General features: G+C 42.4%; 1 protein-coding gene and 1 long non-coding RNA gene across 7 annotated transcripts in view; one reads left to right on the forward strand and one right to left on the reverse strand.

The window, feature by feature from the left end:
- Nucleotides 1-17,747, reverse strand: part of 4930554H23Rik (RIKEN cDNA 4930554H23 gene) — a 99,838-nt gene extending 82,091 nt beyond the window's left edge. Inside the window, exons 1-5 of the long non-coding RNA NR_131089.1 lie at nt 16,781-17,747; nt 16,398-16,607; nt 6,337-6,440; nt 1,862-2,082; nt 396-514 (exon numbers count right to left, since the gene is read on the reverse strand). This is a non-coding gene — a long non-coding RNA (RIKEN cDNA 4930554H23 gene). The remainder of the gene's footprint in view (nt 1-395; nt 515-1,861; nt 2,083-6,336; nt 6,441-16,397; nt 16,608-16,780) is intronic.
- A 215-nt stretch (nt 17,748-17,962) lies between these two features.
- Nucleotides 17,963-27,623, forward strand: part of Otud7a (OTU domain containing 7A) — a 321,488-nt gene continuing 311,827 nt past the window's right edge. For 4 of the 6 annotated variants that reach the window (XM_030242185.1, XM_030242186.1, XM_011250811.3 and 1 more), the window contains exon 1: nt 17,963-18,145. The gene's annotated coding sequence lies outside the window, so the exon portion shown is untranslated. Of the gene's footprint in view, nt 18,146-18,210; nt 18,992-27,623 lie in introns of those variants that run through there. The other 2 variants (NM_130880.1, XM_030242187.1) reach the window with 2 other exon arrangements.

The following is a 27,623-nucleotide window of genomic DNA, read 5'->3' on the forward strand; positions in this document are numbered from 1 at the left end:
TAAAAGTAGTTTTAATTTACATTTTCCTTATTGGATAATGATGCAAAACATTTTTTCTCTTTTTTTATTAGATGTTTTCTTTATTTACATTGCAAATTTTATCCCCTTTCCTCATTTCCCCTCCCCTGCTCACTAACCCAGCCACTCCTGCTTCCCTATCCTGTATGCAAAACATTTTTAAATTGTTTATTAGCTATTTGTATTTTCTCTTTTTAAAATTCTCTGTTTAGATCTTGTATTAGAGGATTATAACTCACAGAGTGAATAGACAGACAGACAGATGATTGATAGATAAATGATAGATAGATAGATAGATAGATAGATAGATAGATAGACAGACAGACAGACAGGACTCCCAGGATGCATCACGCATCCTAGGAGAGTACATCTCTTACCTGCTCACAGAGGCATCTGAGGAGGAAAGGGTGGTGGCTTGGTCTGCTTGGGAAGGTTCTGAGCAGCTGGAGCCAGGGAAAGCAGTTCTCTTGTCTGGGAAGCTGTGTAGGCTGGATGCCTAGAGAGGGTGAGTTGAGAACGAAGCACAGTCAAGTCTCATGACCTGCAGCATGGTCAGGATGGAGTGCCAGTGAAGGCAGGAAGGGCTTGAGGTAGCCTAGGAAGGCCTTACCCAGTGGCAAAGTCTAACTCTAGCCCTTGGGAAAGGTCAGAGGGGTTTTTTTAATGGCACACAGGGGAGAAAGGTGTTTAAATAACAATCTTTGAGAGAAGAAAACATTTTAAAAATCAAAGAAGCTTTAGAAATTAAAAGCCAGTACAGCACGTTAGAAAACCGTCACAGATGTGTCTGAATGTCAAACAAAATAGGCCAACTACGTGTTTTGTGGCTGGTCTATACACCAAAGACAGACTGGCTGGTGGGATGAGTGACACGTTCCTGTAACTGAAGTAGTGTGGATGGGGGTGGGGGAGGGACTAGAAGAGGGGATTGTGATCTTGAGATCACATTGTGGTTCAGAGAAAGCCCATGACACAGGTTGTCAGAATGAATTATGAAAGAAGACTCAACTATGTTTTGCCTATATGAAGCCCCTGTTAACGCAAACCTTACTGCTTATAGGTAAAAATGATGAAAGCTACAGTGCATCAATTCTAGTAAAAAGAAGACTATAGTAGCTTTACCAGTTTTATTTTAAACGGACTTCAGATCAGGAACAAAACAGAATAGCAACTTATAATTTTAAAAATTTAGTTTTCTTTATGCTCCAGCCACATATGTTGCAGAGGATAGTCTTGGTGGGCATCAGTGGGAGGGGAGGAGAGGCCCTTGGTCCTGTGAAGGCTCCATGTATTCCAGGAATGTGAGGACAGGGAGACAGGAGTGGGTGGCTGGGTTGGGGAACACCCTCAAAGAAGCCGGGCGAGGGAGAATGAGATAGGGAATTTCTGGAGCGGAAACCAGGAAAGGGGATAACATTTGAAATGTAAATTAAAGCAAATATCCAATAAAAAAAGCAGGATATATCTACTGTAACAAAAAAGAAAGAAAGAAAGAAAGAAAGAAAGAAAGAAAGAAAGAAAGAAAGAAAGAAAGAAAGAAAGAATACATAATAATCCCAGATGTGTATACCCAACTGTGGGGCAATGGGCTACGCACAGACAGCCTGGTTTCCAGTTGAGGCTAGATCTTGAACCCCAGTGGAACCTAATGGGTGGTAATTTCCACCTACATGGGACAGTAGGCTTTGACCATGTCTCCTGGACCCCTGGCTCCTGTCAAAGTTACCATCCCCACAGTCGCCCCAGGAGAGGCATGGCTATCAGCCACATAGGAATAGCACCAAGCCTTCCCACATGCAAATAAGGTTTCCCTAAACAATCAGTCCAAGACAATGAGAGGTACCTGTCAAACCCTGAATCATCCCCAGAACTGTATATAAATCCATTCAGGGAATTGAAGGTATGTGAAAACTATTTCTTCGTCTGAATCTTTTGTTCCAAGAGCTGTATGTAACACTTGGGAAGAAATCTTCTCTCCCGAAGAGCCACCGGAGGTCCTGCCACACTCCTTACTGGATTGTCATTTTTTAGTCGGCCCAGTCCGACTGGACTCAGTTCAGAGACCTGGAAGGTGAGGCAGAGAATTCGTCTTCCTGCCTGCATTTGCTTCCCTTCGCTGGAACCCTCGAATCCAGCCTGGACAGAGATCTCCGTGGAAAACCTCTGGTACCCAGGCCTACACCCAACAACTGAGCATCAAAACATGCAAGATGAAATAGTATAATATTAAATCATAAGCCTCAAAAAGAAAATAACCAATCTTCTATTTCAGATATGTAATTCAACATTCCTCTATCTATAATTAATAAATTAGTCAGAAAATCAGAAAAAATATAACTGCTCTGAACACTAACAACATATATAGCCCTAACAGTAATTAATAGGACAAAGCAGACTCCCCCAAGCTTACATGGAACATGGAACATCTATGAGGACTGAACCCATTCCATATCACATAGTAGAAAGCATAAGTATATTTTAGGCTTACAGTACAATTAATCTAAAAATCTCAAACCAAAAAGACAAGTGTGAAAATTACAAATTATTAAAAATTAAATATTATATTTAGAATATTAATTGATCAAGGAGTAAGCATCAAGAAAAAAATAAAGTGAAGTAAATGAAAGGGAAAATATAACATCAAAGTTTATTGTCTGTAGCAAATGCAGCTTGAAGGAAAATACATGCAGCATCAAATGCATATTCATTTAAAGATAAACATAAAATACTTGAAATTTGTGTTTACCCAAAACATTAGAGAAAGAAAAGCAATTAAAGCCTGAAACAAGTAGAAAACAGTTATTGAAGAAATGATTTAAATTGAAAACAGGAAAACAATAGAGAAAAACAATGTGAAGGTCAGTGTCAGTTGTCACCTTGACAGATTCTAGCATCACTATGGAGCTGGGCCCTGGGCATGGCAGTGGGGATTATCTTGATTAGTAAATTGAGACTGGCCTACTCAGCCTATAGTGGGCAGCACCATTCCCTGGGTTTCTGATCCTAAATAAAGGAGAAAGTACAGTAAGCACATGTATTCACCTCTCTCTTCTTGCTGATTCTGGATCTGCTTAAGCATTTGCTACCTTGAAATTCCTTCCACAATGAACTATACCCTAGAACTCTAAGCCAAAATAAACCCTTACTCCCTCAAGTTACTTTTATCAGCATGTTTTATCACAACAGGAACTGCACTGATTTCACAGATTATAAAAACAATGTGATAATTGCTGCATAACTGTATTCACACATGCTTGAATGTTTAGATAAGTTGACCAATTCTGTGAAAGATACAGCTACTAAAATGTATACAGAACAAAAAAAATAATAATTGATGGACCTGTTCCCAAAATCAAATCCCCAGAGACAGATTGTTTCACTAGTTAATTCTATCAAATGTTTAGCGAAGAAATGTTGTTACTTTTATAGAATATCTTCCAGAAAATAGAAATGCAGGGAACCCCTCCTTTATTCTATGATATCAGCATTTCCCAACTTCCGAAATGAGATAAAGGCCTTGCACAAACTGGTAGGAAAGCAGCCTTATTAGCTTCCATTTGTACAAGGTGCAAGAATTCACAATACTACTAGCAAGTTGAGGGTAACAACGCATAAAAGCAGGTTCAGCATGATCAAATAATATTTATTTACACGTGTAGCTACTGAAACTTCTATTAATCTATGTAATCCATACATCAATAAACTGAATTAAAAATCTATAATTTAATGCATAATTAAATACATAATTATGAAAAATTGCTGGAATTAAACAGTCATTTGTGATTGATGAAAAATGCCTTCCAGAAAACTAGGAATTTCTCAGCTTAATAAGGAATGTTAAAAAACTCTATAGACAACATCATAGTTAGTGACAAGAAACTGTATGTTTCCTCCTAATATTAGTATCAAGGCAAGAATATTCTACCTCATTATACCTGTATATTCTATATCGTATCAGAAATTCCACTTGATTCAATATAACAAGAAAAAAAGAGAAATGAAACAGGTACTGATTTCATTAGAAGATGGATATCCTGTATGTTTTGTGGATTCACAAAACAATTCCAAAACTTAAGAGAAAGTATATCAAGGCCACAAGATACAAATTGATATATGTCAACTATTTTCCTACATCCAACATTGAGAAATTGAAACCTAAAAACATCATTTATAAATAGAGCATGGCGGCCTGTACCTATGATCTCATCAATCAGGAAACAGAAGCATGGCAGTGTAAGAGACTACCCTGAGCTGCATGGGGAAACTTATCCTTAAAGGGAGCCAATGATTGGGAATGAAGCTCAGTAGTACAGCAATTGTGCAGCATGTGCAACATCCTTGATTTGATCTCCAGCATGGGGAAAAAAATCAAATTATAGTAACACCAAAAAAATAATATACACACAAATATCACAAAATATGAGTAAGAAATATATGCAGAAAGGTGGACTCCAGAAAATCAAATAACCCCATTAAAAAATGGGGCTCAGAGCTAAACAAAGAATTCTCACCTGAGGAATACCGAATGGCTGAGAAGCACCTGAAAAAATGTTCAACATCCTTAATCATCAGGGAAATGCAAATCAAAACAACACTGAGATTCCACTTCACTCCAGTCAGAATGGCTAAGATCAAAAACTCAGGTGACAGCAGATGCTGGCGAGCATGTGGAGAAAGAGGAACACTCCTCCATTGTTGGTGGGATTGCAAGCTTGTACAACCACTCTGGAAATCAGTCTGGCGGTTCCTTAGAAAACTGGACATAGTACTACCGGGGGATCCAGCAATACCTCTCCTGGGCATATATCCAAAAGATGTCCCAACCGGTAAGAAGGACACATGCTCCACTATGTTCATAGCAGCCTTATTTATAATAGCCAGAAGCTGGAAAGAACCCAGATGCCCCTCAACAGAGGAATGGATACAGAAAATGTGGTACATTTACACAATGGAGTACTACTCAGCTATTTAAAAGAATGAATTTATGAAATTCCTAGGCAAATGGATGGACCTGGAGGGCATCATCCTGAGTGAGGTAACACAATCACAAAGGAACTCACACAATATGTACTCACTGATAAGTGGATATTAACCCAAAACTTAGGATACCCAAGATATAAGATACAATTTGCTAAACGCATGAAACTCAAGAAGAATGAAGACCAAAGTGTGGACACTGTGCCCCTTCTTAGAATTGGGAACAAAACACCCATGGAAGGAGTTACAGAGACAAAGTTTGGAGCTGTGACGAAAGGATGGACCATCTAGAGACTGCCATATCCAGGGATCCACCCCATAATCAGCTTCCAAATGCTGACACCATTGCATACACTAGCAAGATTTTGCTGAAAGGACCCAGATATAGCTGTCTCTTGTGAGACTATGCCAGGGCCTAGCAAACACAGAAGTGGATGCTCACAGTCAGCTATTGGATGGATCACAGGGCTCCCAATGGAGGAGCTACAGAAAGTACCCAAGGAGCTAAAGGGATCTGCAACCCTATAGGTGGAACAACATTATGAACTAACCAGTACCCGGGAGCTCTTGACTCTAGCTGCATATGTATCAAAAGATGGCCTAGTTGGCCATCACTGGAAAGAGAGGCCCATTGGACACAAAAACTTTATATGCCCAAGTACAGGGGAACGCCAGGGCCAAAAAAATGAGAATGGGTGGGTAGGGAAGTGGGGGGGAGGGTATGGGGGACTTTTGGGATAGCATTGGAAATTTAATTGAGGAAAATACGTAATAAAAAATATTAAAAATTTTAAAAAAAGAAATATATGCAGAAATTTCCAAAACATAACTGAAAAAGTTAAAATAGAACTAAAAAGTGGAGATGTGTTTCAAATAAATGGATTGGAGGATTCAAAGTCTAAATGTTGAGTCTTACAAATTTAACATCCAGTATCACAGGAATATAAATACATTTCAAGAAAACTATTTTTCAGATGTGTATAAAGCACTTCTAAAGTCTTCTGAGAAGGCAGAGTATCCTGCAGTGGACAATACAACACAGCAGAAGAACAGATTAAAGAAGAAATGCTCCTCACCCGTAGATCTTACTATGAATCAATAGATATCAAGGCAGAAAGATATAGTTGTCAATAGATCGATGACACACAACAGAGAACACAAGATTGGACCATTCTTGCATTTCCCACAAAACTAATTAAAAATTAATCACAAACTAAACATAAAACTACAAAACTCTAGAGGAAAAAAATAGAAGGAAGTCTACATGGCCTTGATCTGGGTTGCTTACCTACAAATAGCAAAGCATGACATTTGAAAGAAAAACATCTTAAGTTGACTTACTTAGAGGTAAAGAATTAATGTAAAACGTAGGTTCTGCATACAACATGAGCAGTCTTTTATATTGTTGAATATTGTCTCCTTAATCTTGATTGGATAGGACAAACCTATGAATTTAGAAAAGCATATTTATTGGTGTCTCTGTGATAGTATTTTCAGAGAAGATTAACCAAAGGAGGAGGAGAGAGGATAGATAGATGATAGTAAGATAGATAAGTAGATAGATAGATAGATAGATAGATAGATAGATAGATAGATAGATAGATAGATAGATAGATAGTGGATGGATGGATAGATGGATGCATAGATGGATAAATATAGATGCTTGTGTGTTTATGTGTGTTCAAACACTGACAACATCATAGATGTCTGTGTTTTATCCTCACTTGAGTAGTTTATGCTTGCTTAAAGAAGAAAGCACACTATTATTAAGATAGAAATTAAACTCCCATTCAATTGGGGATTATTTTCTTCTCTGCCCTTGATTGAATGCTTCTATATTTAAAATTTTGGTTGTTTACCATTAAGCAACAGGTGTACGTGTCCGACACTTAAAAGTCATTAGGACATCTACCACCACAACGCTCCCAAGATAGGATAACTAGGTCATGGAGCTCAGTACATGAGGCCTTTTCCTGAGCAGGACAGAACATAAGGTCCATATCTACACAGCCCAGTAAATGTGTCTGCACAAGCAGTATGAATGAGCTTTACCACCTTCTTTGGAATGACTTCATTACAAAACTTTTCAGAACTCATCTTTCCAAACTAATGCAACCTCTAGGCTAAGAGCTCAAGGACTATGGGAGCTTGAATGACAAACGGACTGCATACACTCAGGTATTTGAACATTTGATCGCCAGTTTGTGGTAGTATTTGGGAAGGTTATGGAACTTTTAAGAGGAAGAAGTACATCATTGGGTTCAGGTTTTGAGAGTTGATGAGAGTTATTCTTTTTTTTTTTTTTCTTTTTTTTTTTTGGTTTTTTGGTTTTTTGGTTTTTTAGTTTTTTTGAGACAGGGTTTCTCTTTGTAGCCCTGGCTGTCTTGGAACTCACTTTGTATACCAGGCTGGCCTCAAACTCAGAAATCCGCCTGCCTCTGCCTCCAAAGTGCTGGGATTAAAGGCATGCACCACCATGCTCGTCGATAGCTTTATTCTTTGCCCCTCCCCTCTCCTCTTCTCTCTTCTCTTTTCTCTGTCTCTCTCTGTCTCTGTCTCTCTCTGTCTCTGTTTCTCTCTCTGTGTGTGTGTGTGTGTGTGTCTCTATATCTCTTCGTGTCTGTGCCTCTCTCTGTGTCGATTTCTCTGTGTCTCTGTTTCTCTGTGTCTCTCTGTCTACCTCCTCTCTCTCTCTCTTTCTCTCTCTCTCTCTCTCTCTCTCTCTCTCTCTCTCTCTCTCTCTCTCCCTCTCCCTCTCCCTCTCTCTCTCTCTCTCTCTCTCTCTCTCTCTCTCTCTCTCTCTCTCTCTCCTGACCTTCCTTCCTTAATGTAGATAAAATATGATCACCCAGCTTACTGCTGCTGGCAGCATGCCACGCCTTCCCCACTGTTAACGGGCTCTAACACTCTAGAGCCATGAACTAAAATAAACCCTTTCTTCCTTAAATTGCTTTGGACACAGTATTTTATTACACCCAAAGTAACTGATACAGAAACTGGGACTGGGAGAAGTGGATCATTTCTATGAAAAACCTGACCATGTTGTTTTTGCAAGACGAGAGGAGACATGGGAACTCAAGGTTAGAAAACATGCCGAATAGTACTATGGGAAGATCCAGCAATACCTCTCCTGGGCATATACCCAGAAGATGTTCCAACTGGTAATAAGAGCACATGCTCCACTATGTTCATAGCAGCCTTATTTATAATAGCCAGAAGCTGGAAAGAACCCAGATGTCCCTCAACAGAGGAATGAATACAGAAAATGTGGTACATTTACACAATGGAGTACTACTCAGCTATTAAAAACAATGAATTTATGAAATTCTTGGGCAAATGGATGTATCTGGAGGATATCATCCTTAGTGAGGTGTCTTAGTCAGGGTTTCTATTCCTGTACAAACATCATGAACAAGAAGCAAGTTGAGGAGGAAAGGGTTTATTCGGCTTACACTTCCATACTACTGTTCATCACCAAGGAAGTCAGGACTGGAACTCAAGTAGGTCAGGAAGCAGGAGCTGATGCAGAGGCCATGGAAGGATGTTCTTTACTGGCTTGCTTCCCCTGGCTTGCTCAGCCTCCTCTCTTATAGAACCAAGATTACCAGCCCAGAGATGGTCCCACCCACAAGGAGCCTTTCCCCCTTGATCACTAATTGAGAAAGTGGCTTACAGTTGGATCTCATGGAGGCATTTCCTCAACAGAAGCTCCTTTGTCTGTGATAACTCTAGCTGTGTCAACTTGACACAAAACTAGCCAGTACATGAAGTAACCCAATCACAAAAGAAGTCATTAGATATGCACTCACTGATAAGTGGATATTAGTCCAGAAACTTAGAATACCCATGATACAATTTGCAAAACACAAGAAAATCAAGAAGATGGAAGACCAATGTGTGGGTACATCATCCCTCCTTAGAATAGGGAACAAAATGCCCATGAAATGAGTTACAGAGACAAAGTTTGGAGCTAAGACGAAAGGATGGACTATCCAGAGACTACTCCACCCGGGGATCCATCCCATAATAAGCCACCAAACCCAGACACTATTGCATATGCCAGAAAGATTTTGCTGAAAGGACCCTGATATAGTTGTCTCATATGAGGCTATGCCAATGCCTGGCAAATACAGAAGTGGATGCTCACAGTCATTTATAGGATGGAACACAGGTCCCCCAATGGAGAAGCTAGAGAAAGCACCCAAAGAGCTGAAGGGTTCTGCAACTCTATAGGTGGAACAACAATATGAACTAACCAGTACCCCCAGAGCTCGTGTCTCTAGCTGCATATGTAGCAGAAGATGGCCTAGTCAGCCATCATTGGGAAGAGAAGCCCCTTGGTCTTGCAAACTTTATATGCCCCAGTACAGGGGAACACCAGGACCAAGAAGTAGGAGTGGGTGGGTAGGGGAGCAGGGTGGGAGGAGGGTATAGGAAACTTTCAGGATAGCATTTGAAATGTAAATAAAGAAAATATCTAATAAAAGAAAAATAGAAAACCTGTCGAATTCCCTAAGAACAGCTTAGTAAGTTGTTTTAATAGGAGACTATAAGATACGATACAAACAGTGGAATCTGGGCTCATGAGATTTCAGAGGGGAACAAGAACTCTACTAGCAACTGAGCTGAAAGCCATTTGTATGCTGTTGGAGAATAATATGGCTGTTTTCTAGTCATGTCCTAAGAATTTATGTGAAGCTCTATTTAAAAAGCAATGGATGAATTCATTGCATGGAGGAAGTTTTAAGGGAGCATAATGTGGAACCTAAAGCATGGTTATTACTGGTTATTCTTGTGCGTGACTGCAGTAAAAGAATATAGAAGTGTTGCAGAAAAACTGAAATGTACAGTCAGGAGAATACAGTGCTGGAAATCTTAAGGCTATAGTAAACTTATGTGCTTAAAAAAAAAAAGCGATGGTTGTTGATGAGATTAATGCCAAGAAAGAGAAGTCTTTTCCTTACATTAGAAAGATAGAAAAGGTGCCCTAAGGGAGACAACTTAGGCAGACAACTCTCTAATTGTGGAAGGAACAAAACGCTGATGCATCTGAGGTCCAGAGGGGCAGTGGTCTCTCCCCAACTGACAGCTGAGCTGGGATAGCATCGTCCTGATGGTGCCAGCTTTGAGGGTACAAAAGAAGCAAGGCTGAGAAAGCACTGGATTCTTCCTCTGTGGTTTCAGAATGCTAATAAAGCCAGGGGACATGCAGCAGGTTTGGAGTCTCTGTGAGGAGACCCAGTACATGCTGTTATGGAACCTTTTGGAGGGGCAACCTTGCTAGAGGAAGCATGTCACTGGGCCAGGCTTTGAGGGTTTATCACCTTGATGTATATCCTGGTCTTTCTCTCTGCTTCCTGTATGTGGAGGGCAGGAGAATCAACTAACCTGACTGAAATGGAACCAGCTAGCTTCCTGACTAACATGCCATGACTTCCCTGTCATAATGTGCTCCCGGTCTCTAGAAAAATAAGCCCAAACAAACTTTTTAATAATTTTTTAAACTTATTTTTTACTTATTCACTTTACATTTCACTCAACACCTCCCTCCCGGGCAATCCTTCCCACAATCCTTCTCCAATTCTCATTCCCCCCCACCCCGTTTCTCCTCTGAGTGGGTGGGGACCCTCTGGGACTCCCTCAACCCTGGTACTTCAGGTCTTTTCAAGGCTAGTCACTTCTACTCCTGCTGAGGTGAGAAAAGGCAGCCTGTCTAGAAGAATATACTACATGCAGGCAACAGCTTTGGAGATAGCCCCTGATCCAGTTGTTTGGGACTTGCTTGAGGGTCAAGCTGCATATCTGCTACTTATGAGCAGGGAGGCCTAGGCCTAGGTATGTTCCTTGGTTGGTGGTTCAATTTCGGAGAGCCCTAACGGTCAAGGTTAGTTGATTCTCCTGCCTTCCTGTGGAGTTCCTATCCACATTCTGGGCTGCAATCCTTCCTCCTTTTCTTCAACCAATCCCAAGCTCCATCCACTGTTTGGCTACAGGTGTCTGTATCTGTCTGAGTCGGTTAGTGGGTGGAGCCTCTCAGAGGACAGCCATGCTTGACTCCTGACTGCAAGCATAACATTAATAGGGACTGATGCTTGCCCATGGATGGGTCATAAGTTGGGCCAGTTATTGATTGGCTGTTCCCTCAGTCTCTGTTCCAATCCCAACCCCTACACTTTTTATAGACAGGATTAGTTATGGGTCCAAAGTTTCATGGGTGGGTTGCTGTTGTTCCACTGGGCTTCCTGACTGGCCACAGGAGGTAGCCTCCCCAGGCTCTATATCCCCAGTGCTATGAGTCACAGCTAAGGACACCCCCATTGATTATTGAGTACCTCTCCTATCCCAGTTCTCTGTCTCTTCCTGGTGATACTTCTACCTGCCCCCCTCCCCCATTCAGTTGTTGATTTCCATTCATTCTCATGGCCATCTCCACTTCCCCTCCCCACACACGGCTCGGAACCCCCAAATAAACTCTTTATTCTTTAAGTTTCATTGGAACAGCAACAGAAAAGTAACTAATAGAATGACCCCCTTTTTTTTTTCTATGAGAAAAGCCGATGTAATCATCCTTCTCTAATAAGGGAAACTCATCTAATTTATGAAACATCTTATGAATCCTCCCTCTCTCCTATTTCCTTAAGCCCTGAGCAAACTAACACTGTGAGATTGTAGAACTTTCTTGACTTGTTTTGTTAGGAATAGGGCCTGTTAGGAGCCTATACTTAAAATTATTATAATAAACCTTCCACTCCTAGCTAGAGATATAACTTCTCCACCAACTTTCACTTAGGCAGAATTTCAGCAAACGAGTCAGCACGTTTCACGGTAGTCTCATTGGGAGACCAGTCCCTCCAACCAGAAAATGATCAGAAGCCACTGTTTTTTCTCAGGGATATCATAATTAGAAAGGGCACAGAAGTTATAGAGGAACTCCAAGAGACAAAGACTACAAAGAGGTCCTTGCAAAGTCTACATAGGGAGATTCTGAACATCTCCAGCACCCAGAGGAGAGATTCCACAGAGGCAGGCCCAGGAACCCACACACTATTCATCCCTTCCTAGGAGACACTCTTGGAATCAGGTCAATAGCTCTCCATTTTCTCCTGTCCTTCTTGTAGGTTAGCATGGGAAATTCTTCTTTTCTATCAGACTCCCCTTGAGTATATAGCTACACTTGGGCAAAAGTTTAATCCAGACAGCTCTAGGGAAAGGCATATTATGGTTTTCTATAATACTGCTTAGCCCCTATACCAGCTTGGGGATGGAGAGAGATGCCTCACAAATGGCAGGTTTAACGATAATGGGGTTTTTTTTTTTCCAGCTATATATTTTTCTTAGCAAACAAACAAACAAACAAACAAACAAAAATAGGTTGAAACCCTTTAAGTACAGGTCTTTATGGCCCTCTACCAAGATTCTTCCTCTTACCAAGAAATCAGGGAAACCAACAAAGAAGGAAATGCCAATCCTCCTGCCCTCATGTTTTGGATGATCCATTCCTTGGAAATTTGCAGGTCTAATTACAACCTCCTCCTTACCCTCCTACCCTAATGCTTGATTAACCACAATGATAAGAATATCAGAAGACAGGGACTTCCCCAATGTGTTGTCACCTGTTTACTTGATATTTCCACCAATCTCAATCTCTCCCCCCCCCCCCATGTGTATGTGTGTGTGCACATGTGTGCACACATGCATGCACACAAAATAAACATATTGAGGTCTAATTCCATTGAAAAGTCAGGTCCCATCCTAGTCAGGAAACTGGAACAGGGCCACTGGGATGGAGGATGCCTTAAGTGGTTGATATAAAGGAACATATGTGATATGAAAGTAGAGAGAGGGCATAGTAGGAGTGAGAGTTTATGTAGAATGGGGTATGGAAAAGTGTTAATGAAAAGGAAGGTTCTTTGGAAAACCCATATGAAAGCCTACTGCTTTACAATTGTCTTAGTTCCTTTTCTATTGCTGCCAAAAGACCATGACCAAGAATAACCTAGAAAAAGAATTTATTGGAGGATTATCTGCCTCAGAAGGTAAAACCATGGCCATAATGAAGGGTAGATCGCAGAAGTCATACAGACATGGTACTAGAGCAGTAGATGAGAGCTGATATCCTTATCCAAAGGGAGACATTCATGGGGGTGAGGGGAAGTGAGAAACAGACTCATTCCCTGGGAATGGCATAGACTTTTGAAACCTAAAAGCTCATTCCCCAATGACACACCTCCAAAATAGCCACACACCTCCTAATCCTTTCCAAACAGTTCCACCAACTAGAGACCAAATATTTAAACATCTGAGCCTGGCGGTGGCAAAGATCTGTTACTCATTCAAACTACCACAATAAGCCGGTTAAATGTTTATGTAACACAAACTAAGAGTCAGAAGGTAGTGTCCTCAATAGCTAGACAATGTGATTCCTAAAGCACCAGATGTGAGTTATCTCCTTATGGATTGTTGGTTAAAGAAGCCCTGGAGACATCCAAAACAGTCACCATCAGATTAAGTCAGCAAGACTCTAATGGTGAAAACACCACACACCTTCCTTACCAGATTTAGGAAACTCAAATGGCAACTGAGATGAAGTTTCCTTTGTGACTGGAGCAGTGAGAGGGTGAAGAAAGGACAAGACAGTCAAGCACATATACAGAAAAGCCTGGGCCAGGTGGGCTGTTTTCATTCTGATAGAGTAGTGTTAAATACTCAACAGCTTGGTACCTTGGTGTGTTCTGTTATGTAGAGTGCAGGAGGAGGGATTAGCTAGTCTCTGTAGGAGGTCTCTGTAGTCAAGAAATCTCAGGTTGTAAACAACCCTGAGGAAGATACTGCAATTGCTAATTTTTGCACATTCCAACATTCTCATTTAGGTCAGAGGAAGGCTACCATCCCTGTGAGCTTCACTCTGGATCTGAAGGAAGGCTCTGCCAATTCCCATGGGTCTGAGACACTGGAGTTATTGACATGGCTGTGCCCATGTCAAGCAATACACATTCACTTAGAACGTAATCCATTCTGAGTTCCTTTGGTCCCCAGACATAACTAATTGAGCAATAGTTAAAGATAACTCTGTAAGATCAAGTAAAACCGATGCCTGATTCTCTGTTTATAAAAATGTTCTCTTAAATGTTGGTTTGCTTAAAAATATTTGCCAAAATCTGGCTCACAGAGTAAGGATGTTATGCTTAATCCTTCAACTGAACTGGGAAGGCCTTGGTGATTAGACCTTATACAAATGATATCTTCGTATGGTTTTCCCCTTTGGGGTAAGGCTTTTACTTTCAGATAGTCCCCATATTAATTATTAATTATCAACATTAATCCATACTAAAAGAGATTCTACAAAAAGTATTGCTTCTACTTGGGGCACTCCTAACTATAAATATTTTAACCTAGTTGGAAAATTTTTCTTATTATACCATGATTCAACTCTCCCTACAACCTTGAATTACAATAACTCTCAAAATTGACTAAATCTTTCAGTTTCTTTAGCCAAAGATACTTCTATTAGTTCCTCTAAATCAGAGATCTGTGCTTTTGTGCAACAGCCATTATTTTCTCATAAGATAATTTTTGACATCTTATACAAAATTAAACAAAAGTATGTAAGCCATTTTTACTAAAGAAAAACCTTCTATTATAAGGGACTTTTAAACATAATAGCTAACACTCAGAAATGGTCATAGTGGTTTTCTGTGTTAAAATCTCCAGGAAAGAAAAACTAAAATAATAAAATTAGGTGATTTCATCCACTGGGAAAAGCCATCACACAAAGGAGTCCCCTCAACCTGGAAGAAAATGAGTCTACCGGATACTTCTAAGCACTTCCTGTTCTATGACACTTCAGCAGATAAACTAGATTCCTGTTTCTTTTTCTATTTCAGATTTATTGCAAAATCTTCATGAACTTCAGGAAAGCAGGCGACACATGTCTTCTGCCATAGTGGTGGGTGGGTGCCCCAAGTAACTAAAATTCTAAGCCTCGAGGGCAGTGTTTCTAAGTCTCATGTTTTATACTTCTAAAATACTTTTTTAATTGATACTTAAAATTTGTTCAAGGTATTTGGAGTTCTCTTTGACATCATCTTAGTGATAAAATAATGCTAATCTTGGCTTTAGTGAAGTGCTACTAATTGGGTTCTATTGTATCTGTTTGCCCACCCAAACTTCCAATTTTACTTCTACTCTAAGACTACATGTGTAAAAATTCCTCTAGATGTGGGAGGCACATGTAATCCACATGACTAAGCAGTATTTATTTTTACAGAGGTCTTTGGACTAATTCATATGCCTTCTTTACCTGTTCCTTTCTTGATTATTTTAACTTTAGGTCTAATATTCCAGTTATGCATTATACATATAAATGATATATTAGATATAGAATACAAAATAAAGTAAAACCAGATCCTGATCAAGACACGTGATTTAATATGATCTAGGGATCTATTCCTTAATGGCTCTGTCAACTGTTTCTCTCTCCTGAAGACTTCCTTTCTGCCCATTAACTGCATCTGGGAATGAGTTTCCCTTGCTCTGCGGGCCATAAGACAACATTGGGTCTCTTCAAGAGTAAAATGTAACACTTGGTCAGTTTATTCATTACTTTTCTCTTGCTGTGGTAAGGCACCATGACCTAAAGCAACTTTAAGAAAGAGTTTTCTTTGGTACATGGCTCCAGAAGGATAGAATCCATGACTGTGTAGAAGGCATGGCAACAGGCTAGGCTGGAGATGGCAGCAGAGGCAGGAACATTTCATCTACATGCAAAAGAGAGAAAGAGAGGGAGGGAGGGAGGGAGGAGGGAGGGAGGGAGGGAGGGAGGGAGGGAGGGAGGGAGGGAATGAGAATGAGAGAGAAAACAGAAGAGCAAGTAGGTTATGGCTATAAATCCTCAAAGTGTGCTATAGGTGGTGCCACACTCCCTCAGTAAGGCACCCCTATCTCCCAAATGCTCCCTAACATCCTAAGCAGCACCACAACCTGGTAGCCAAGTGTTCAAACTCATGAACCTATACAGGGCATCTATCAGTCAAACTGCCAGAGCAGTGAAAGGACAACTTTGAAGTGAAGTTCCCAGAATTAAATAGCACATGTATGTTAAGAATTCTATAAGGCAGATGTCTGATCTGTGGTTGTGGAGAGCTAACACATTGCAGGATAGGACCTAAATTTATCTTGAACTATTAGTGCCCTAAATAACCATTTATTCTGTAAAATTGACCTAAATTTTATGTGGTCATTGAGCAGGTCCCTTTATGTTGACAAGTCTGGGGAAAAAAAAAAAAAAAAAAAAAAAAAAAAAAAAAAAAAAAAACCAAAACTATTCTCCAGAGAGAAGCCGACTTGGAACCCTGGACAATACAACTTGACAGTACAGACCTGGGCTTTCCCAGTGCCCTTACCTAGTGGATATCTATCCTCTCCCTGACTCTTCCTCTTCTCAATAAGTATGCAGTTTATGTCTTCAGAACCCAACAACTTCAATTCCAAATGGCCTTCCTCCAACAGTGCCACCAGGATTGACGGAACAGGCAAAGGGAGTGCTCAGTTTGACTTGTAGCATGAGAAATTTTCTGAGCATTCACCAATGGAGATCCAGGAGATATAACAGCCTTAGGAACAGAACAGGAAAGAGGATTTTGCCTTATTCAGCTTTAGTCCCCTTCTCAACACAAAGCAGTTCAAATACTGATCTTGATAAATTATGGAGAAAAGTGTCTCAGAGAAGTTGAGAAAGTTATGCATAAAGCACAGCTTAGCAATCTGGAACTTTAGTTATACACACCTCTCCTAACGATGCACTAGCAACCCGTTGGCAACCTTGAATATCCATTTGCACCGAATTGTATCTACACCCCACTCGAAACAGTGGAATAGGTTTTTCCTTCCTGTAAAGACTGTTAGACATCGACAGTTTCTATTCAGTTAGATTCCAGCTATATAAGAATGGAATCCTAATCCAGTTTGAACTAGTCTTGTGTGTATATGCAATAAGGAAAGATGTGCTCTGAGTGAACTTTTAGGAAGAACACACCATTTAACCATCCTATGACTATGCAAAGTTGGGTGTGCATATGATTAAAATAAAACACATTATAGGAAAGGACGTGCATAGTGACAAATGGCTTACATAATCTGCTCTGTCAATCAAAACAGAGAACCACTGACGCTACATCCTTTAGCAACTAAATGTCTCCTTTTCTGGAAGACCATAGAATGAACCCTCCAAATAATAAGGGCCTTTGAGTGTGCTCACTGATGTGGCCCGCTGTCGGCTGTGTATATCTCTTATTTGTACTATGGCCTTGTTTTGTTGTTAGCTTGCTATACCTATGCACTGTTATTTCAGTTTCTTGAACAAGAGACCAAGAATGTGGAAACGCCCAGCTCTGAACCTAACAGGCAAAAGCTACACCAAGACGGTTAAATGAGAGGGCAGAAAGCAGTGGCATCCACTTGATATCAGGCTGGAGGAAAAGTCTTAAACAGTCACCACGGAGGAAACGTCTAAAACAGTCATGTAAACATTATTAATGGGGAAAGAAATAGGGGAAGGTCAGAGGGGCGTGGAAACAGTCAAAGTTTAGGGTGTTTAGAAAAAGAGAGCCAGCCCAGAGAAAGAAACCAAAGGTGAATGCAGACCACTAGAGAAAAGATGAGCAGGGCAGAGGGGAGGGTGGGTTTCCCTAAGTCCAGGGACAACCTCAAAAGGCTACACCCTAAGGGGGCAAACATGGGAGCGCGTGCATGGGGACACAGCGGGTCCTAGCGCGTCTTCGCAGAGCTCGGCGCGACCGAGGCCAACGGTGGCCACGAGCACGCGCGCTCCCCTACCCGCACCACTTCGGCGGGGGCGGGGCACGGTGGAAGCGGTGACGTCAAGGCAGGGCGCGCGCCTCGGGGCCGCGGACGGAGCCGGGAGGCGGGCGCTGCGCGCGACCGCGGGCGGAGCGGAGGGGCGCGGGGGGCGGAGCGCGGCGCAGCCAGGAAGGCGGGGGAGGAGAGGCCCGGGCGCCGCGCGGCAGCTGGGGAGGGGGCCGCGGCTGGGCGCGAGCGGAACAGCTGATCTGGTTTTCCCGAAGCCAGGGAAGATGGAAGTCGGCTAGCGGCGACTGCGGCGCTGCGGGCGGACCGGCGGGCTGCGCGGCAGGTAAGCGGCGCTGGCCACGGTGCTGCCGGCGGGCGGCGGGCCGGGCGCAGCGGGCAGGTGCGATGGGGCGCGCGGCGCGGGGTCGCCCTGCGCTTGGCCGGGAGGCGAGTGGGCTTGGGCAGGGGCTGCAGGACGCTGGGGGCGCAGGGCTCACACTGCGCGTCTGCATTGCGGGAACAGTTCGGGATCTCGTGGGCGCCACGGGCACCGGCTCCGGCTTCAGCCGGGCGAGGGTAGGGCGCGGCGCTCCCGCTGGCTCCGGCGGCTGCCTCCTGGCCCTTTTCGCGGTTCCGCACTGGAACGTGATGGCAAGCGCGCGGGACTGGGCCCTCGGTCCGTGGGGGCGCGTTGGGGGTCCGAAGGGCAGGGTTAGCTCAGAGCGGCGCCTGAGGCGGCTTGCACAGGGGCTATGGCTACGTGGGTCACGGTGGCCCCCGCGTACTTCTCTGGGTCTGACTGGCCAGCTGCGAAGGGTTGATGCAATTTGGCTCTGAACCCAGAGGCCTTCCCTAGTATCTCCTCACTGGAGGGGGAAAATTGTATCTGCTGTGCTTTAAGTGCTCCTTTAAATTTGGGAGATGTCAGTGATGTCATCATTAACTAAAACTTTCCTTCATTGGACATAACCGCTCAAGTGTACCCTCCTCCCGACCGGTACAGCTACTGCAGCTCTTTGAGAATCTTAGCCATCGAATTTGCTTCTCTGCGCTCAAAACTCGAAAACCTCATAAAGTGCAGTTTTTATTCTGTTGGCTTGAAGATTAGTACATTTGAGAGAGTGGCTGAAAGAAAATGTGTCCCTACAGGTCTGGAAATCAGCTGATCCAGAGCACACAGATCCATCAGGTATGGCAGTACATGCTTGTACCTTGCCTTATCTCTGTTAATGAAAATGACCTGTATGGGAAACACTTCTTTTTTTTAAAAAATCTATTTAGTGTGTGTCCAGGCAAAGGCAGACAATGGGACTAGAGCAGGGTCGTTGCAGGCCTTGATTGCTTCAGGTGAATCTGAAGGGTTCCTCCATCACCAACATCCCCGTCTAGGGTGTGCCTGGGAGAGGTGCTGGTTACTCTAGGGCTCTTTTAGCACTTGTGTGTCCCACCAGACCCCAAGACCTATCCAAAGCGTTCAAGGAATATGAGAGCCTAAGATCTACACAGCACACCAAGTTCTGGAAGAAAATTCCTCAATAAATGCCAGCAGCATGCCCTCATTTGATTATATGAGTATGCCATTAGTATCTGCTCTTATGGGAACAGCCGAAAGCTAGTTCCCAAGACAGTCCGAACATCTACTTAGGCCTGTTGTATCAAAAGGAGATCTAATAAGAGACCAAAGTATTGATGTTTTTGTATTTAATAATTAATGGCACCTCCTAATTGGTTAAAATAAGGATGCCTTAAATTATTAGTGTGATCATATTGGGTTTGCAAGGAACTTAGTGCCATATGCCACAGGAAGGTTTGAATCTGGAACCCTGGAAATAGTGGTTACTGTAGACTTTTGGTGTTCAGGGTGATCGTGAATGCAAATCATTACTTCATGGAGTCTGGCTACATACTAATCACAACTGTGCCTAGATTAGGTAGCAGATGTACCTTTGGGAAGTAAACTTCTGAGCCCCCCCCCCCCCATTGCTGGAGGAGGAGAGGGAGCAGCCACCAGTGAGTGAGCAATGTGTACATCATAGTCTCTGACCTCTTGATAATGTCAAACTTATTCACAGCGGTATGCTGAGAGAATAACCCATGGAGTGAAATTGGCCACAGGTACTGCTCTTCTGTGGTATTTCTCTTACACAGGTTGCCTTGTGAACTTGAGCTCGTGTTAGGTGCCAAGATCCTTCTGTGTTTAAAGTGCCTTCAGGGGTGAGTGGTTTTAGTGCCATGTACTGTGGAAATTGAGTCTCTGAAACTATGGTGGCCTTTGTATCCACCGTCTCCACCTGTACACTTGTGAGAATTTATTCGTTGTAACTATGAATACTCAACACTAACTGTTTCCTCTAGATGTATAGGGATTAGTAACATTTTTTTCCTGTAACATTTTGAAAACATCTCTGAAATGTATTTAGTTGAGTATTATGCTCTTCATTTCTAAGAAGCCCAAATTGCTTTATCTTGCCATTTTTGTCTGTCCCTCTGGATTTTAAGGTCATTCATCCTTGACTTAGGCCCATAGAATAAAGGCTGAGTCAGCTCCTGCCAAACCAGTAGGGGGCGTGCTGGATGTGCCTTGGCTGTGCCTCTACCAGATGCTTGGAGAGAATTACCAAATATTTATGTTGGATGGGTGGTTCCTGTGTGTGCATGTATGTGTATCTCATGCATAATCTCCTAATTTCCCCCTCCCCCACTGTGTGCCCAAGGAATGGAAAACAGAGAGGATATGCACTTGAGTGGCCAGATGTGGGGGCCATCAGTGTGAGCCTTCTGAATTGCCCCTGTCTTTGAAGAATAGCTGTTGGTACCTACCACACCTTGAGGCTGAAGACTTGATTTCAGGAGTACTGTTTTGGAGACAAGAGTTGTCCTCATCGACATGCAGTCCTGTGTGCTGGTGAGAGCCACCCTTGGCAACCTCCTACATAACAGTTGCCCCTGGTGTTCATTTCCAACTGACCAAACCCAGGCTCTCTGTGTTGTGGTACCTCCCAGGTGACCTGCTTGCCCTCCTTGGCAGGGTTATCAGCCTTGAGGTCTTTCTGATGGAAAAAAGCAAATGTTTAATCAATGTTCAGCTTTATCCCCTAGAAAATGAGAACAAGAGAAAGTAAACAACTACTTTTTTTTAAAATCTTAATGTGGTTGATATGTCCATAATGTACGCCTCCAGTTATTCAGTCATGTGACCCTGGGAGGCTGTGCCTCATGGGCTGTGAACTCAGATGGCCATGGTCTGTTTGAGGCTTACCTTAGGCAGCTCCTGTGGGCATGCCTCATGACTTCCGTAATTGTTGTAGTGTGCAGCTGTGCTACTGAACCCCAAAGGCTCCTGATGGATCCTACCTACCAAAGTAATTTCTCATAGCTGGAAAGAAAAGTTTAGTGGGCACCGCACTAGAGAATTCTCCAGGTACCCTGGCTCTAAGAATACTTACTACTCCTTTGAAATTGCCTGGAAGACCAAATTACTGGTTTGCCAGGCAGCAAATGGTAATGCTATAGTTTTCAGCTTTCTGCTGGGCCAGGCCTTTTACACGGAGTGCTGCAGATGGGCATGGATAAAGTGCCACTAGACATTAAAAACAAAGGTAGCAAATTACTTATAAAGCTACTACTCTATATAGCCGAGGGCAACCAAAGAAAATTCTGCTCAAATAGAATCCAGAAACCTACGGGCACTTAGATGGAAAGAAAATATTCATGTCTCTTTTTATAGTTAATTTGAAAATATTTTGAACCCTGAAAAGAGTATTTGCCCATTGATCAACTGCTCTGTCCCAGAAAGTTTGTGTGTAAGACTAAGAATAGAATGGTCTTATTGCAGACATGACAGAACAACACCAGGAGAAGCCACCTTTGTTACAATTTACCATTTTACCATTTATAGTAACAGACAGGTGAAGTGGTCTATAAATGTCTTCAAATCCGAGGGTTGGTGCCTAGTCTTATAGCATCTTGTTATACCATGCTTCGTTGATATCCCTAGGTGGCCTGCTTTATTTTTTTTTTTTTTCTGAAGGGAAACAGGAGTAGTGGATCTGAGGGAGAGAACGGGGTGGGCGCACTGGGAGAAGTGGAGAGAGGGACAGACTGAGGTTGGGATGTGTTATATGAGAGAATAAAAAAAATATCTAGGGAAGGGCTGGATGCAACCTGTCACCTTGACTATGTAGTGAAGGTGTGTTTCGCTGGCTGGCTTGTACATAACATATCTGAACTAAAGCAGAATTGTGGAGCCAAGGATGGGGACCGTATGGACCATGCAGCATCTCTCAGCCAGCCTCTCTGGGCAAGGCACACCTTGATCATGCCCCAGATTCTTCATGACAAAGGGAAACACTTTGCTTCCTACATCCCCAAATGCTTATCTGGTAAAATTGGGAACTCCACGCAATGCCAGTGCCTGCTGCCCTGGCCTTTGCTGTAACCACTCCATTCTCTGAGAACAAAGTACACATGGACGCTAACACAGCTCTTGCATGTTAAACTAAGCAGACCCACTGTGTAGGTTCAGAGGATTGAGTTTTTCTTCCCAAGAAACTATTTTCTACTTGAGCATAATTTTTCTGTTCCAAGTTTGCCTTACCAATGCTGTGGAAGTGTGATAACTGGATGGCTATAGGTGGCTGGGATTGCCGTGTTTGATTTAGGAAACATAAAATGAGACATTTCCGGTTCATTTCCTCGTCTGTTCTGTTTCATTCATTTTACTAGCTTACTGCACTTGCACACGTAGTTACAGGATAGCCACCTTTACCGTGGTGAGGTTGGCTCCAGTTCCTCCTTTACTAAACTAGGTTTGAAAGGCATACTTGAAAGGAGGCTGCCTGACACAGGCACAGATACCTGTCCCAAGTACCAGCTCTGTGTGTGTGTGGGGGGGGGGGGGGGGGCTCTGTTCACTGTCCCCTGAGGTAATGTGCTACCCTTGAAGGTTTGTTCAACTCAATGTCTGCATCAGGCATGCTGGAGAAGAGGCTGCACAGGGCATGCTGTGGGACCTGCTTCCCCAAGCTCTCCTCTATCCACTCGAGAAGCTGATAGGATTATCTTTGGATTCAGATGGTCAAAATGTCCTCCATGGTTGCAACCCGTTTCTTCTCAATTCCTTCAATGATGATTTGAGACTTGAAACTAGTATAGTATTTATCTGTTCATTTTTCTATTGCTATAATAAAATACCTAGAGCTGGGTAATAAGTGTTAAAAAAAAAAAGTAGGCTTATGGGTTTAGGGAATGCAAGCTTTAGATCAAGTGTCCTCTGGTGAAGGCACCCTTGACTGTAGGACAGAAGGTTACAAGAACATGGGCTAATCTCAATTTCTAACAACCTGCTCTCTAGAGAACTATTCCCTGAGCTCTTCACTAGTCCCTTCTGAAGGTTGTACCCAAGGACATTATCTCTTCTCTTGTTCCAGGACCTCCTCCTTACAATTCAACACATCACTCTTCACACTAAAGGCCAGGTTTCTAGCATGATTTGTTGAGGAACACACTCAAAATACATTTAAACCACAGCAATATTACTGAAGCGTAAACCACACAATCACATGAATAATTTTTCACATTCTATCAATGTCTAAAATATGCATTAGCAATATTTTGTTTTCAAAATATATTAATTGGGGTACTTGTTTGTCTTTCAATTCATTCCATCCCTTGATAGCATCTTTTTTGTTCTAGCAGCAAAAACAAATGGAGCAGATGGCTGCTTGGACCTGGTGACCAGCTGTGTGACTTTGCGCACAATCCCTGGTGACCCTATGGGTAGACTACGTCTCTGGACCTTGTGTAGGCTCCATGGATGGAGTAGATAAATTAGGGCTTTGAGAATGTGTGTGTCTCAACTCCAGCCTAGGTTCTTCCCTTTGTTCGTTGGTTCCATGACAGTTTGTACCTAATAACTCTAAGCATTGCTTGGATGAATTGCTTTGACTGGGTTTTTACTTTTTAGGAGAAGAAAGAGGTAAGTTTAGAAAGTAAAAGGTCTTCGATGGCCAAGCAATTCTTATCAGCCATCTCTGATTACAGTCCTTAAAATTCTTTGAAATCAGAGTGGATGGTGAACTCTGAGAATCAGACTCTATCCCCTTCACTGAGTGCTGCTGGTCCCATGGATAGCAGACCTGTGCAGCCTTGCTGATTAGGATCATTCTTGAACACCCTTTCCTGCTCTTAGAGCTGATTAGTCCTTCACAGGAGAAACTAGAAGGTGAGAGGTAAGAGACCAGCATTCTGAAGGTGGAGTCCTGATAGCAGATGCCAAGGAGGGAAACTGTGATGGCAGACAGGGTGGTCTTGCCATTTTCCCCCCTTGGGTGGTAGTGTGAGTTCCACTACTCCACCCTGCAGGTGTTTGCTTGCATTGTTGGTGCTTCCAGATGCAACTGTACCGTGTGTCATGGGCTTGACTGTAGTGAAGGGCACAGTGGTCATCATGCCATTTCTGGGGTTACACAGACATACATTAAAAAGCTGAAGATCCTTTGCAAATTTGAATCACTTGTTAGACTGAATGAAAGTTATGTGCCTTTCTGTTTAATTTTGTTGTTTGAGTGCGGTTTGGAGATTGTCAAACTGAAAGGTTTAGATGGGTTACAAAGATGGGCTTCAGTGTCTGCACACCTTTGTAAAGCTTCTATTCTCTGATGTGTTGCATGTGACCTTGGCTCAAAGCTCTACTTGATTTTGAAGGCCTGCTTGACTCTAGCTTATCAAGCAGAGCATGTTCCCTGTGTCTGAGCTCCTCCCCTGAGCCATCTACCTGCATCAGGTGAGATTCTTCTACCATAGTTGACTTGCCAACCTGGTAGTCTGGTAGGTGTGTGCATCAGTAACGGATTCTTACAGTAACGCACAAATAGGTGAGAGGCTTAGGGAGTCCAGGAAGAAGTGGATTCTCTTGATCGTCCCGTGGCTCAGCCGGTGGGGATTCCTGGAGGAAGATCAGTGTGCTGTGTCACTTACCTCACACTCCTTCCCTGCCTCTGCAGTCCTCCTTGGAGTGGCTATTCCCACATGGCGGAAAACTAACCAAGGGCCTGCTTTCTGCATGAAGCCCACTGTGGACTTATACTATAGGTCTTAGTTTCATAGGTCCACATAAAGAGATGTGTCTGTCTGCCTTCTGTCCCATCCAACTCCATGATTTGATACAAAAAAATTAATTCCCTAGTTTTCCCCAAAGTGGTGATTCACCAAGGTATGGAAAGCTGGACACATTGCTGTGAGAGAAAAAATGTAAGAAAAATCCGATGTCTCATAAAAATATTTATTTGCTGACACATTAATAGTTGTGAGAAATAACAAGCCTCAGAATGAGTACTTAGAATTAGCAGTGAGCTGTGTGGATAGCATTCATTCCCCTGCTGGTAGTTAGATCCACCAAAGAAGCCTTAGTCTATCTCGGAGGCCCCTTGTTCAGAACAAGCTCCCAGTTCATGTTTGTCAAATGCATTTAGTAGCCCTACGGGAATTGAAATTAGAAATTTAATTATTCTTTCTAGAATTGCTTGGCTCCCATGAGTCTAGAAGCATAGTAGTTGAAAATGTTGTTCATATAAAATTTGAAACACTTAGAATCTTAACTCCCAGTACAATAGCAAAGTTTTGTTTAGATGGTGAGCAACAGTAATAAAAACAGTGTGCTTCATATTTCCATTCCATGTGTCACAGATATTGTACATAGCCACAGGGAACATTAGCTCTGTCTGTTTAATAAGACAACTTACTACACAATAGTTTTTTTTTTTTTTTTTTAAATAAGACACAGCAGTTTACTGCATGGTAAACATTAATGTTATGAAAGAGACTCTGGAAGGTCACACCAATGACTCACATCTGAAACAGTCCTTTAGGGAAGAAAAGAAATGTAATGGAGGAACAGACGGCCATGTTGTGAGTCATTAAAATAATCAATTAGGTGAACATTTTAGACAGGTTGACTTTTTTAAGAACCCCTTATCTGAAAACTTGGAGATGGGTAGAGTTTGGAATGCTTTTCAAATTTGGAACATTTAGTTATATCTAATAGGATGTCTTAGGGATAGGACCCAAGTCCCAACATAGCATTACTCTCTGTTTTGTATACACTTTATGCATACACGCTAAATGCTATGTTAAACAGTGCCTTTATTACCTTGTATTTGGACCATAGTCTGTCACATGGGGCTCAGTATGGAGTTTTCTGCATTGAGTGTCATGTCTACATTAAAATTCCTGAAGATTTGGAACATTACTGATTTTCAGATTAGAGATTTCCAACTTACCTAAAAAAGAGTGGCAGTCGTTCAGGGAACATGCCTGTACTCAGTGATGGAGTCAGAGGAGCGTGAATCTGCGAGAACATAGTAAATTCTAGGCCAGCCTGGGCTACATATGACATGTCTCTGTCTCAAAAACCAAACAGATAAAAAACTAAAATATAGTAAAAAATTATAGTATACTTGAAAAAATATAGTCAATTCTAATGCTCGGAATGTTTTCTGCATCTCTGTTACATACACACACACACACACACACACACACACACACACACACACACAGAGAGAGAGAGAGAGAGAGAGAGAGAGAGAGAGAGAGAGAGAGAAAACACAAGAAATAGAGAAGGGTGCTGTCTTGCCTTTCTGGAGGGCCCAGCAGCATCCTCCATGTAACATAGGATCCATGTGGATGCTTTAAAAACACTGATGTCTGAGTACCATGCTGGCGGTTTCTATATCAGGCTAGGTACCCAACAGGATAAATGACAGCAGATGATACTGAGATTGAAAAACACTGACCTTAAGGAAGGTCCATGTGACTTTAAAAGGTAGCAGAGAAGTGTCAGGAGTCTGGGAAGGGAGGACGGCTCTCCCCATTCCTGCACAGCAGCTCAGGGGTAGCAGAGATGGGAAGTTGGACTCTTTAAGACAGAAGTTGGGAGACAGCTGTGAGATGATCTAGTAAAGCTGTCACACATCAACCAGATTATGATATTATATAACATAATAATATAGAGTTGGCAAAAAAAATGTTTGCATTAAAGAGTTTTAGTGTGAACCCCACTAACTACAGTTAATAGCAATGTGATGTACGTGCTGTGCTCATTACAGTAAGGGCATACAGTTCAACACCATGCCCTCTGCAGAAAAGCCCTTGTTCAAAATGGAGAATTCATGGCTCTTCCTGCCTCAGGCCTGATGCTCATGATGCACACCCAGGAGCAGTCTCAGGTCAAACTGAGATACCCCTTTAGCCCCAAAGTATGAAGTATTTATGTGCTTTCTTCCTAATTTGACTCTCTGTTCCCTGCTATGACAGGACCACCCATTTGAATTCACAGAGCTGCTGAGCCCACTAGCAGGAACAATACCAAAATTCCTAATACCTGTGCCCATAATTCCTCACCTTGCCAAGAGACAGTGCCCACCCCACCCATATCAGATTCCCAACAGCAATCTGTGCACCACAAAGAAAGATAAGATAAATCACCCAGGAGCAAATGTCTGGCTTCTCTGTCAGCAGCATTGGTGACCTAAGGTGTAAGAGGACACAGTCTAACCTTTGGGTTGCTTTAAAGGTGCTGGAGAGGCTGTGCAGGAAGGCTTTAAATGGGCAGTGCATAGATCGGTGGAATGCTGGATCCATGGTGTAAGTTTAGGTCAGGCTCAGAGCATCTGGATACACCTATAGGAGGAGATGGGTTCATCCAGTCTCACCTTTCATCTCTCTATTTTCACTCCTAGCTGTACTGTTTTTTCTTTTTCCAATTTTTTATTAGGTATTTTCTTCATTTACATTTCAAATGTTATCTCGAAAGTCCCCTATAC

The sequence above is a fragment of the Mus musculus genome, chromosome 7 (assembly GCF_000001635.26).
Source record: "Mus musculus strain C57BL/6J chromosome 7, GRCm38.p6 C57BL/6J".
Classification (NCBI taxonomy): domain Eukaryota; kingdom Metazoa; phylum Chordata; class Mammalia; order Rodentia; family Muridae; genus Mus; species Mus musculus.